Genomic DNA, 13,379 nt, shown 5'->3' on the forward strand with positions numbered 1-13,379 from the left:
GAATAATATGTGTAAGGGTACCCCAGGAGAGTTCCAAATGTGTGTTGGTAGAATATATATCCCACGGGGGTAAAATTGAAAAAAGGTGAAAAAATTTTTTTTTGGACTTAGTCATTTTTCCGGCGTTTATCAGACTTTCAGATAGGGGAAATGACAGTGAGCGTTCCATTTCAATTTCAGAGCGCTTCGCCCGATGAGTCCTTCATATTTAGTCGTTTTCAACCAATTTTCTGAATTTTTGAAAATTTCACTTTTTTGTGAAAATATCCACTAAATGAGGGAATAATATGTGTGAGGGTACCCCAGGAGAGTTCCAAATGTATATGGGTAGAATATATATCCCACGGGGGTAAAATTGAAAAAAGAAGAAAAATTTTTTTTTTGGGACTTAGTCATTTTTACAGCGTTTATCAGACTTTCAGACAGCGGAAATGTCAGTGAGCGTTCCAATTTCAGTTCCAGAGTGATTCGCCCGATGAGTCCTTCATATTTAGTCGTTTCCAGTCAATTTTCTGAATTTTTGAAAATTTCACTTTTTTGTGAAAATATCCACTAAATGAGGGAATAATATGTGTGAGGGTACCCCAGGAGAGTTCCAAATGTGTGTGGGTAGAATATATATCCCACGCGGGTAAAATTGAAAAAAGGTAAAAAAAAAATTTTTTTGCACTTAGTCATTTTTCCGGCGTTTATCAGACTTTCAGATAGGGGAAATGACAGTGAGCGTTCCATTTCAATTTCTGAGCGCTTCGCCCGATGAGTCCTTCATATTTAGTCGTTTTCAACCAATTTTCTGAATTTTTGAAAATTTCACTTTTTTGTGAAAATATCCACTAAATGAGGGAATAATATGTGTGAGGGTACCCCAGGAGAGTTCCAAATGTATATGGGTAGAATATATATCCCACGGGGGTAAAATTGAAAAAAGGTGAAAAAAAATTTTTTTGGACTTAGTCATTTTTCCGGCGTTTATCAGACTTTCAGATAGGGGAAATGTCAGTGAGCGTTCCGATTTCAATTCCAGAGCGATTCGCCCGATGAGTCCTTCATATTTAGTCGTTTTCAGCCAATTTTCTGAATTTTTGAAAATTTCACTTTTTAGTGAAAATATCCACTAAATGAGGGAATAATATGTGTGAGGGTACCCCAGGAGAGTTCCAAATGTGTGTGGGTAGAATATATATCCCACGGGGGTAAAATTGAAAAAAGTTGAAAAAAATTTTTTTTGGACTTCGTCATTTTTCCGGCGTTTATCAGACTTTCAGTTACGGGAAATGTCAGTGAGCATTCCAATTTCAGTTCCAGAGCGATTCGCCCGATGAGTCCTTCATATTTAGTCGTTTTCAGCCAATTATCTGAATTTTTGAAAATTTCACTTTTTTGTGAAAATATCCACTAAATGAGGGAATAATATGTGTGAGGGTACCCCAGGAGAGTTCCAAATGTATATGGGTAGAATATATATCCCACGGGGGTAAAATTGAAAAAAGAAGAAAAATTTTTTTTTTGGGACTTAGTCATTTTTACAGCGTTTATCAGACTTTCAGACAGCGGAAATGTCAGTGAGCGTTCCAATTTCAGTTCCAGAGTGATTCGCCCGATGAGTCCTTCATATTTAGTCGTTTCCAGTCAATTTTCTGAATTTTTGAAAATTTCACTTTTTTGTGAAAATATCCACTAAATGAGGGAATAATATGTGTGAGGGTACCCCAGGAGAGTTCCAAATGTGTGTGGGTAGAATATATATCCCACGGGGGTAAAATTGAAAAAAGGTGAAAAAATTTTTTTTTGGACTTAGTCATTTTTCCGGCGTTTATCAGACTTTCAGATAGGGGAAATGTCAGTGAGCGTTCCGATTTCAATTTCGGAGCGATTCGACCGATGAGTCCTTCATATTTAGTCGTTTTCAGCCAATTTTCTGAATTTTTGAAAATTTCACTTTTTTGTGAAAATATCCACTAAATGAGGGAATAATATGTGTGAGGGTACCCCAGCAGAGTTCCAAATGTATATGGGTAGAATATATATCCCACGGGGGTAAAATTGAAAAAAGAAGAAAAATTTTTTTTTTGGGACTTAGTCATTTTTCCAGCGTTTATCAGACTTTCAGATAGCGGAAATGTCAGTGAGCGTTCCAATTTCAGTTCCAGAGCGATTCGCCCGATGAGTCCTTCATATTTAGTCGTTTTCAGCCAATTTTCTGAATTTTTGAAAATTTCACTTTTTTTGTGAAAATATCCACTAAATGAGGAAATAATATGTGTGAGTATACCCCAGGAGAGTTCCAAATGTGTGTAGGTAGAATACATATTCCACGGGGGTAAAATTGAAAAAAGTTTAAAAAAAAATTTTTTTGGACTTAGTCATTTTTCCGGCGTTTATCAGACTTTCAGATAGGGGAAATGTCAGTGAGCGTTCCGATTTCAATTCCAGAGCGACTCGCTCGATGAGTCCTTCATATTTATTCGTTTTCAGCCAATTTTCTGAATTTTTGAAAACTTCACTTTTTTGTAAAAATATCCACTAAATGAGGGAATAATATGTGTGACGGTACCCCAGGAGAGTTCCAAATGTGTGTGGGTAGAATATATATCCCACGGGGGTAAAATTGAAAAAAGTTGAAAAAAATTTTTTTGGGACTTAGTCATTTTTCCGGCGTTTATCAGACTTTCAGCTAGGGGAAATGTCAGTGAGCGTTCCAATTTCAGTTCCAGAGTGATTCGCCCGATGTGTCGTTCATATTTAGTCATTTTCAGCCAATTTTAATAATTTTTGAAAATTTCACTTTTTTCTGAAAATATCCACTAAATGAGGGAATAATATGTGTGAGGGTACCCCAGGAGAGTTCCAAATGTGTGTGGGTAGAATATATATCCCACGGGGGTAAAATTGAAAAACGTTGAAAAAAATTTTTTTGGTACTTAGTCATTTTTCCGGCGTTTATCAGACTTTCAGATAGGGGAAATGTCAGTGAGCATTCCGATTTCAATTCCAGAGCGATTCGCCCGATGAGTCCTTCATATTTAGTCGTTTTCAGCCAATTTTCTGAATTTTTGAAAATTTCACTTTTTTGTGAAAATATCCACTAAATGAAGGATTAATATCTGTGAGGTTACCCCAGGAGAGTTCCAAATGTGTGTGGGTAGAATATATATCCCACGGGGGTAAAATTGAAAAAAGTTGAAAAATTTTTTTTTTGGACTGTCATTTTTTCAGCGTTTATCAGACTTTCAGATAGGGGAAATGTCAGTGAGCGTTCCGATTTAAGTTCCAGAGCGATTCGCCCGATGAGTCGTTCATATTTAGTCGTTTTCAGCCAATTTTCAGAATTTTTGAAAATTTCACTTTTTTGTGAAAATATCCACTAAATGAGGGAATAATATGTGTAAGGGTACCCCAGGAGAGTTCCAAATGTGTGTTGGTAGAATATATATCCCACGGGGGTAAAATTGAAAAAAGGTGAAAAAATTTTTTTTTGGACTTAGTCATTTTTCCGGCGTTTATCAGACTTTCAGATAGGGGAAATGACAGTGAGCGTTCCGATTTCAATTTCAGAGCGCTTCTCCCGATGAGTCCTTCATATTTAGTCGTTTTCAACCAATTTTCTGAATTTTTGAAAATTTCACTTTTTTGTGAAAATATCCACTAAATGAGGGAATAATATGTGTGAGGGTACCCCAGGAGAGTTCCAAATGTATATGGGTAGAATATATATCCCACGGGGGTAAAATTGAAAAAAGGTGAAAAAAAATTTTTTTGGACTTAGTCATTTTTCCGGCGTTTATCAGACTTTCAGATAGGGGAAATGTCAGTGAGCGTTCCGATTTCAATTCCAGAGCGATTCGCCCGATGAGTCCTTCATATTTAGTCGTTTTCAGCCAATTTTCTGAATTTTTGAAAATTTCACTTTTTTGTGAAAATATCCACTAAATGAGGGAATAATATGTGTGAGGGTACCCCAGGAGAGTTCCAAATGTGTGTGGGTGGAATATATATCCCACGGGGGTAAAATTGAAAAAAGGTGAAAAAATTTTTTTTTGGACTTAGTCATTTTTCCGGCGTTTATCAGACTTTCAGATAGCGGAAATGTCAGTGAGCATTCCAATTTCAGTTCCAGAGCGATTCGACCGATGAGTCCTTCATATTTGGTCGTTTTCAGCCAATTCTCAGAATTTTTGAAAATGTCACTTTTTTGTGAAAATATCCACTAAATGAGGGAATAATATGTGTGAGGGTACCACAGGAGAGTTCCAAATGTGTGTGGGTAGAATATATATCCCACGGGGGTAAAATTGAAAAAAGTTGAAAAAAATTTTTTTTGGACTTAGTCATTTTTCCGGCGTTTATCAGACTTTCAGTTAGGGGAAATGTCAGTGAGCATTCCAATTTCAGTTCCAGAGCGATTCGCCCGATGAGTCCTTCATATTTAGTCGTTTTCAGCCAATTATCTGAATTTTTGAAAATTTCACTTTTTTGTGAAAATATCCACTAAATGAGGGAATAATATGTGTGAGGGTACCCCAGGAGAGTTCCAAATGTATATGGGTAGAATATATATCCCACGGGGGTAAAATTGAAAAAAGAAGAAAAATTTTTTTTTTTGGGACTTAGTCATTTTTACAGCGTTTATCAGACTTTCAGATAGCGGAAATGTCAGCGAGCGTTCCAATTTCAGTTCCAGAGTGACTCGCCCGATGAGTCCTTCATATTTAGTCGTTTCCAGTCAATTTTCTGAATTTTTGAAAATTTCACTTTTTTGTGAAAATATCCACTAAATGAGGGAATAATATGTGTGAGGGTACCCCAGGAGAGTTCCAAATGTGTGTGGGTAGAATATATATCCCACGGGGGTAAAATTGAAAAAAGTTGAAAAATTTTTTTTTTGGACTGTCATTTTTTCAGCGTTTATCAGACTTTCAGATAGGGGAAATGTCAGTGAGCGTTCCGATTTCAGTTCCAGAGCGATTCGCCTGATGAGTCTTTCATATTTAGTCGTTTTCAGTCAATTTTCAGAATTTTTGAAAATTTCACTTTTTTGTGAAAATATCCACTAAATGAGGGAATAATATGTGTGAGGGTACCCCAGGAGAGTACCAAATGTGTGTGGGTAGAATATATATCCCACGGGGGTAAAATTGAAATAAGTTGAAAAATTTTTTTTTGGGATTTAGTCATTTTTCCGGCGTTTATCAGACTTTCAGGTAGGGGAAATGTCAGTGAGCATTCCGATTTCAGTTCCAGAGCGATTCGCCCGATGAGTCCTTCATATTTAGTCGTTTTCAGCCAATTATCTGAATTTTTGAAAATTTCACTTTTTTGTGAAAATATCCACTAAATGAGGGAATAATATGTGTGAGGGTACCCCAGGAGAGTTCCAAATGTACATGGGTAGAATATATATCCCACGGGGGTAAAATTGAAAAAAGAAGAAAAATTTTTTTTTTTGGGACTTAGTCATTTTTACAGCGTTTATCAGACTTTCAGATAGCGGAAATGTCAGCGAGCGTTCCAATTTCAGTTCCAGAGTGACTCGCCCGATGAGTCCTTCATATTTAGTCGTTTCCAGTCAATTTTCTGAATTTTTGAAAATTTCACTTTTTTGTGAAAATATCCACTAAATGAGGGAATAATATGTGTGAGGGTACCCCAGGAGAGTTCCAAATGTGTGTGGGTAGAATATATATCCCACGGGGGTAAAATTGAAAAAAGTTGAAAAATTTTTTTTTTGGACTGTCATTTTTTCAGCGTTTATCAGACTTTCAGATAGGGGAAATGTCAGTGAGCGTTCCGATTTCAGTTCCAGAGCGATTCGCCTGATGAGTCTTTCATATTTAGTCGTTTTCAGTCAATTTTCAGAATTTTTGAAAATTTCACTTTTTTGTGAAAATATCCACTAAATGAGGGAATAATATGTGTGAGGGTACCCCAGGAGAGTACCAAATGTGTGTGGGTAGAATATATATCCCACGGGGGTAAAATTGAAATAAGTTGAAAAATTTTTTTTTGGGATTTAGTCATTTTTCCGGCGTTTATCTGACTTTCAGGTAGGGGAAATGTCAGTGAGCATTCCGATTTCAGTTCCAGAGCGATTCGCCCGATGAGTCCTTCATATTTAGTCGTTTTCATCCAACTTCCTGAATTTTTGAAAATTTCACTTTTTTTGTGAAAATTTCCACTAAATGAGGGAATAATATGTGTGAAGGTAACCCAGGAGAGTTCCAAATGTGTGTGGGTAGAATATATAACCCACGGGGGTAAAATTGAAAAAAAATTTTTTTTCGACGTAGTCATTTTTCCGGCGTTTATCAGACTTTCAGATAGGGGAAATGTCAGTGAGCGTTCCGATTTAAGTTCCAGAGCGATTCGCCCGATGAGTCCTTCATATTTAGTCGTTTTCAGCCAATATTCTGAATTTTTGAAAATTTCACTTTTTTGTGAAAATATCCACTAAATGAGGGTATAATATGTGTGAGGGTACCCCAGGAGAGTTCCAAATGTGTGTGGGTAGAATATATATCCCACGGGGGTAAAATTGAAAAAAAATATTTTTTGGACTTAGTCATTTTTCCGGCGTTTATCAAACTTTCACATAGGGGAAATGTCAGTGAGCGTTCCGATTTCAGTTCAAGAGCGATTCGCCCGATGAGTCCTTCATATTTAGTCGTTTTCATCCAATTTTCTGAATTTTTGAAAATTTAACTTTTTTGTGAAAATATCCACTAAATGAAGGATTAATATGTGTGAGGGTACCCCAGGAGAGTTCCAAATGTGTGTGGGTAGAATATATATCCCACGGGGGTAAAAATGAAATAAGTGGAAAAATTTTTTTGGGGGATTTAGTCATTTTTCCGGCGTTTATCAGACTTTCAGATAGGGGAAATGTCAGTAAGCATTCCGATTTCAATTCCAGAGTGATTTGCCTGATGAGTTCTTCATATTTAGTGGTTTTCAGTCAATTTTCTGAATTTTTTAAAGTTTCACTTTTTTGTGAAAATATCCACTAAATGAGGGAATAATATGTGTGAGGGTACCCCAAGAGAGTTTCAAATGTGTGTGGGTAGAATATATATCCCACGGGGGTAAAATTTTTTAAAAAATTTTTTTGGACGTAGTCATTTTTTCAGCGTTTATCAGACTTTCAGATACGGGAAATGTCAGTGAGCGTTCCAATTTCAGTTCCAGAGCGATTGGCCTGATGAGTCTTTCATATTTAGTCGTTTTCAGTCAATTTTCAGAATTTTTGAAAATTTCACTTTTTTGTGAAAATATCCACTAAATGAGGGAATAATATGTGTGAGGGTACCCCAGGAGAGTTCCAAATGTGTGTGGGTAGAATATATATCCCACGGGGATAAAATTGAAATAAGTTGAAAAAATTTTTTTTTGGATTTAGTTATTTTTCCGGCGTTTATCAGACTTTCATATAGTGGAAATGTCAGTAAGCGTTCCGATTTCAGTTCCAGAGTGATTCGCCCGATGAGTCCTTCATATTTAGTCGTTTTCAGCCAATTTTCTGAATTTTTAAAAATTTCACTTTTTTGTGAAAATATCCACTAAATGAGGGAATAATATGTGTGAGGGTACCCCAGTAGAGTTTCAAATGTGTGTGGGTAGAATATATATCCCACGGGGGTAAAATTGAAAAAGTTGAAAAAAATTTTTTTTGCACTTAGTCATTTTTCCGCCGTTTATCAGACTTTCAGATAGGGGAAATGTCAGTGAGTGTTCCGATTTAAGTTCCAGAGCGATTCGCCCGATGAGTCGTTCATATTTAGTCGTTTTCAGCCAATTTTCAGAATTTTTGAAAATTTCACTTTTTTGTGAAAATATCCACTAAATGAGGGAATAATATGTGTGACGGTACCCCAGGAGAGTTCCAAATGTGTGTGGGTAGAATATATATCCCACGGAGGTAAAATTGAAAAAAGTTGAAAAAAATGTTTTTTGGACTTAGTCATTTTTCTGGCGTTTATCAGACTTTCAGATAGGGGAAGTGTCAGTGAGCATTCCGATTTCAATTCCAGAGCGATTCGCCCGATGAGTCCTTCATATTTAGTCGTTTTCAGCCAATTTTCTGAATTTTTGAAAATTTCACTTTTTTTGTGAAAATATCCACTAAATGAGGAAATAATATGTGTGAGTATACCCCAGGAGAGTTCCAAATGTGTGTAGGTAGAATACATATTCCACGGGGGTAAAATTGAAAAAAGTTTAAAAAAAAATTTTTTTGGACTTAGTCATTTTTCCGGCGTTTATCAGACTTTCAGATACGGGAAATGTCAGTGAGCGTTCCGATTTCAATTCCAGAGCGATTCGCCCGATGAGTCCTTCATATTTAGCCTTTTTCAACCAATTTTCTGAATTTTTGAAAATTTCACTTTTTTGTGAAAATATCCACTAAATGAGGGAATAATATGTGTGAGGGTACCCCAGGAGAGTTCGAAATGTGTGTGGGTAGAATATATATCCCACGGGGGTAAAATTGAAAAAAATTTTTTTGGGACTTAGTCATTTTTCCGGCGTTTATCAGACTTTCAGATAGGGGAAATGACAGTGAGCGTTCCGATTTCAATTCCAGAGCGACTCGCTCGATGAGTCCTTCATATTTATTCGTTTTCAGCCAATTTTCTGAATTTTTGAAAATTTCACTTTTTTCTGAAAATATCCACTAAATGAGGGAATAATATGTGTGAGGGTACCCCAGGAGAGTTCCAAATGTGTGTGGGTAGAATATATATCCCACGGGGGTAAAATTGAAAAACGTTGAAAAAATTTTTTTTAGTACTTAGTCATTTTTCCGGCGTTTATCAGACTTTCAGATAGGGGAAATGTCAGTGAGCATTCCGATTTCAATTCCAGAGCGATTCGCCCGATGAGTCCTTCATATTTAGTCGTTTTCAGCCAATTTTCTGAATTTTTGAAAATTTCACTTTTTTGTTAAAATATCCACTAAATGAGGGTATAATATGTGTGAGGGTACCCCAGGAGAGTTCCAAATGTGTGTGGGTAGAATATATATCCCACGCGGGTAAAATTGAAAAAAGGTAAAAAAAAATTTTTTTGCACTTAGTCATTTTTCCAGCGTTTATCAGACTTTCAGATAGGAGAAATGTCAGTGAGCGTTCCGATTTCAATTCCAGAGCGATTCGCCCGATGAGTCCTTCATATTTAGTCGTTTTCAGCCAATTTCCTGAATTTTTGAAAATTTCACTTTTTTGTGAAAATATCCACTAAATGAGGGAATAATATGTGTAAGGGTACCCCAGGAGAGTTCCAAATGTGTGTTGGTAGAATATATATCCCACGGGGGTAAAATTGAAAAAAGGTGAAAAAAATTTTTTTTGGACTTAGTCATTTTTCCGGCGTTTATCAGACTTTCAGATAGGGGAAATGACAGTGAGCGTTCCATTTCAATTTCAGAGCGCTTCGCCCGATGAGTCCTTCATATTTAGTCGTTTTCAACCAATTTTCTGAATTTTTGAAAATTTCACTTTTTTGTGAAAATATCCACTAAATGAGGGAATAATATGTGTGAGGGTACCCCAGGAGAGTTCCAAATGTGTGTGGGTAGAATATATATCCCTCGGGGGTAAAATTGAAAAAAGTTGAAAAAAATTTTTTTTTGACTTAGTCATTTTTCCGGCGTTTATCAGACTTTCAGTTACGGGAAATGTCAGTGAGCATTCCAGTTTCAGTTCCAGAGCGATTCGCCCGATGAGTCCTTCATATTTAGTCGTTTTCAGCCAATTATCTGAATTTTTGAAAATTTCACTTTTTTGTGAAAATATCCACTAAATGAGGGAATAATATGTGTGAGGGTACCCCAGGAGAGTTCCAAATGTATATGGGTAGAATATATATCCCACGGGGGTAAAATTGAAAAAAGAAGAAAAATTTTTTTTTTGGGACTTAGTCATTTTTACAGCGTTTATCAGACTTTCAGACAGCGGAAATGTCAGTGAGCGTTCCAATTTCAGTTCCAGAGTGATTCGCCCGATGAGTCCTTCATATTTAGTCGTTTCCAGTCAATTTTCTGAATTTTTGAAAATTTCACTTTTTTGTGAAAATATCCACTAAATGAGGGAATAATATGTGTGAGGGTACCCCAGGAGAGTTCCAAATGTGTGTGGGTAGAATATATATCCCACGGGGGTAAAATTGAAAAAAGGTGAAAAAATTTTTTTTTGGACTTAGTCATTTTTCCGGCGTTTATCAGACTTTCAGATAGGGGAAATGTCAGTGAGCGTTCCGATTTCAATTTCAGAGCGATTCGCCTGATGAGTCCTTCATATTTAGTCGTTTTCAGCCAATTTTCTGAATTTTTGAAAATTTCACTTTTTTGTGAAAATATCCACTAAATGAGGGAATAATATGTGTGAGGGTACCCCAGCAGAGTTCCAAATGTATATGGGTAGAATATATATCCCACGGGGGTAAAATTGAAAAAAGAAGAAAAATTTTTTTTTTGGGACTTAGTCATTTTTCCAGCGTTTATCAGACTTTCAGATAGCGGAAATGTCAGTGAGCGTTCCAATTTCAGTTCCAGAGCGATTCGCCCGATGAGTCCTTCATATTTAGTCGTTTTCAGCCAATTTTCTGAATTTTTGAAAATTTCACTTTTTTTGTGAAAATATCCACTAAATGAGGAAATAATATGTGTGAGTATACCCCAGGAGAGTTCCAAATGTGTGTAGGTAGAATACATATTCCACGGGGGTAAAATTGAAAAAAGTTTTAAAAAAAATTTTTTTGGACTTAGTCATTTTTCCGGCGTTTATCAGACTTTCAGATACGGGAAATGTCAGTGAGCGTTCCGATTTCAATTCCAGAGCAATTCGCCCGATGAGTCCTTCATATTTAGCCTTTTTCAACCAATTTTCTGAATTTTTGAACATTTCACTTTTTTGTGAAAATATCCACTAAATGAGGGAATAATATGTGTGAGGGTACCCCAGGAGAGTTCCAAATGTGTGTGGGTAGAATATATATCCCACGGGGGTAAAATTGAAAAAAGTTGAAAAAATTTTTTTTGGGACTTAGTCATTTTTCCGGCGTTTATCAGACTTTCAGATAGGGGAAATGTCAGTGAGCGTTCCGATTTCAATTCCAGAGCGACTCGCTCGATGAGTCCTTCATATTTATTCGTTTTCAGCCAATTTTCTGAATTTTTGAAAACGTCACTTTTTTGTGAAAATATCCACTAAATGAGGGAATAATATGTGTGAGGGTACCCCAGGAGAGTTCCAAATGTGTGTGGGTAGAATATATATCCCACGGGGGTAAAATTGAAAAACGTTGAAAAAAATTTTTTTGGTACTTAGTCATTTTTCCGGCGTTTATCAGACTTTCAGATAGGGGAAATGTCAGTGAGCATTCCGATTTCAATTCCAGAGCGATTCGCCCGATGAGTCATTCATATTTAGTCGTTTTCAGCCAATTTTCTGAATTTTTGAAAATTTCACTTTTTTGTGAAAATATCCACTAAATGAAGGATTAATATCTGTGAGGTTACCCCAGGAGAGTTCCAAATGTGTGTGGGTAGAATATATATCCCACGGGGGTAAAATTGAAAAAAGTTGAAAAATTTTTTTTTTGGACTGTCATTTTTTCAGCGTTTATCAGACTTTCAGATAGGGGAAATGTCAGTGAGCGTTCCGATTTAAGTTCCAGAGCGATTCGCCCGATGACTCGTTCATATTTAGTCGTTTTCAGCCAATTTTCAGAATTTTTGAAAATTTCACTTTTTTGTGAAAATATCCACTAAATGAGGGAATAATATGTGTAAGGGTACCCCAGGAGAGTTCCAAATGTGTGTTGGTAGAATATATATCCCACGGGGGTAAAATTGAAAAAAGGTGAAAAAAATTTTTTTTGGACTTAGTCATTTTTCCGGCGTTTATCAGACTTTCAGATAGGGGAAATGACAGTGAGCGTTCCGATTTCAATTTCAGAGCGCTTCGCCCGATGAGTCCTTCATATTTAGTCGTTTTCAACCAATTTTCTGAATTTTTGAAAATTTCACTTTTTTGTGAAAATATCCACTAAATGAGGGAATAATATGTGTGAGGGTACCCCAGGAGAGTTCCAAATGTATATGGGTAGAATATATATCCCACGGGGGTAAAATTGAAAGAAGGTGAAAAAAAATTTTTTTGGACTTAGTCATTTTTCCGGCGTTTATCAGACTTTCAGATAGGGGAAATGTCAGTGAGCGTTCCGATTTCAATTCCAGAGCGATTCGCCCGATGAGTCCTTCATATTTAGTCGTTTTCAGCCAATTTTCTGAATTTTTGAAAATTTCACTTTTTTGTGAAAATATCCACTAAATGAGGGAATAATATGTGTGAGGGTACCCCAGGAGAGTTCCAAATGTGTGTGGGTAGAATATATATCCCACGGGGGTAAAATTGAAAAAAGGTGAAAAAATTTTTTTTTGGACTGTCATTTTTTCAGCGTTTATCAGACTTTCAGATAGGGGAAATGTCAGTGAGCGTTCCGATTTAAGTTCCAGAGCGATTCGCCCGATGAGTCGTTCATATTTAGTCGTTTTCAGCCAATTTTCAGAATTTTTGAAAATTTCACTTTTTTGTGAAAATATCCACTAAATGAGGGAATAATATGTGTAAGGGTACCCCAGGAGAGTTCCAAATGTGTGTTGGTAGAATATATATCCCACGGGGGTAAAATTGAAAAAAGGTGAAAAAAATTTTTTTTGGACTTAGTCATTTTTCCGGCGTTTATCAGACTTTCAGATAGGGGAAATGACAGTGAGCGTTCCGATTTCAATTTCAGAGCGCTTCGGCCGATGAGTCCTTCATATTTAGTCGTTTTCAACCAATTTTCTGAATTTTTGAAAATTTCACTTTTTTGTGAAAATATCCACTAAATGAGGGAATAATATGTGTGAGGGTACCCCAGGAGAGTTCCAAATGTATATGGGTAGAATATATATCCCACGGGGGTAAAATTGAAAAAAGGTGAAAAAAAATTTTTTTGGACTTAGTCATTTTTCCGGCGTTTATCAGACTTTCAGATAGCGGAAATGTCAGTGAGCATTCCAATTTCAGTTCCAGAGCGATTCGACCGATGAGTCCTTCATATTTAGTCGTTTTCAGCCAACTTTCAGAATTTTTGAAAATGTCACTTTTTTGTGAAAATATCCACTAAATGAGGGAATAATATGTGTGAGGGTACCACAGGAGAGTTCCAAATGTGTGTGGGTAGAATATATATCCCACGGGGGTAAAATTGAAAAAAGTTGAAAAAAATTTTTTTTGGACTTAGTCATTTTTCCGGCGTTTATCAGACTTTCAGTTAGGGGAAATGTCAGTGAGCATTCCAATTTCAGTTCCAGAGCGATTCGCCCGATGAGTCCTTCA

This window comes from Phyllobates terribilis, unplaced genomic scaffold, assembly GCF_046119375.1.
Source record: "Phyllobates terribilis strain yellow unplaced genomic scaffold, ASM4611937v1 Scaffold_41__1_contigs__length_11206878, whole genome shotgun sequence".
Taxonomy (NCBI): domain Eukaryota; kingdom Metazoa; phylum Chordata; class Amphibia; order Anura; family Dendrobatidae; genus Phyllobates; species Phyllobates terribilis.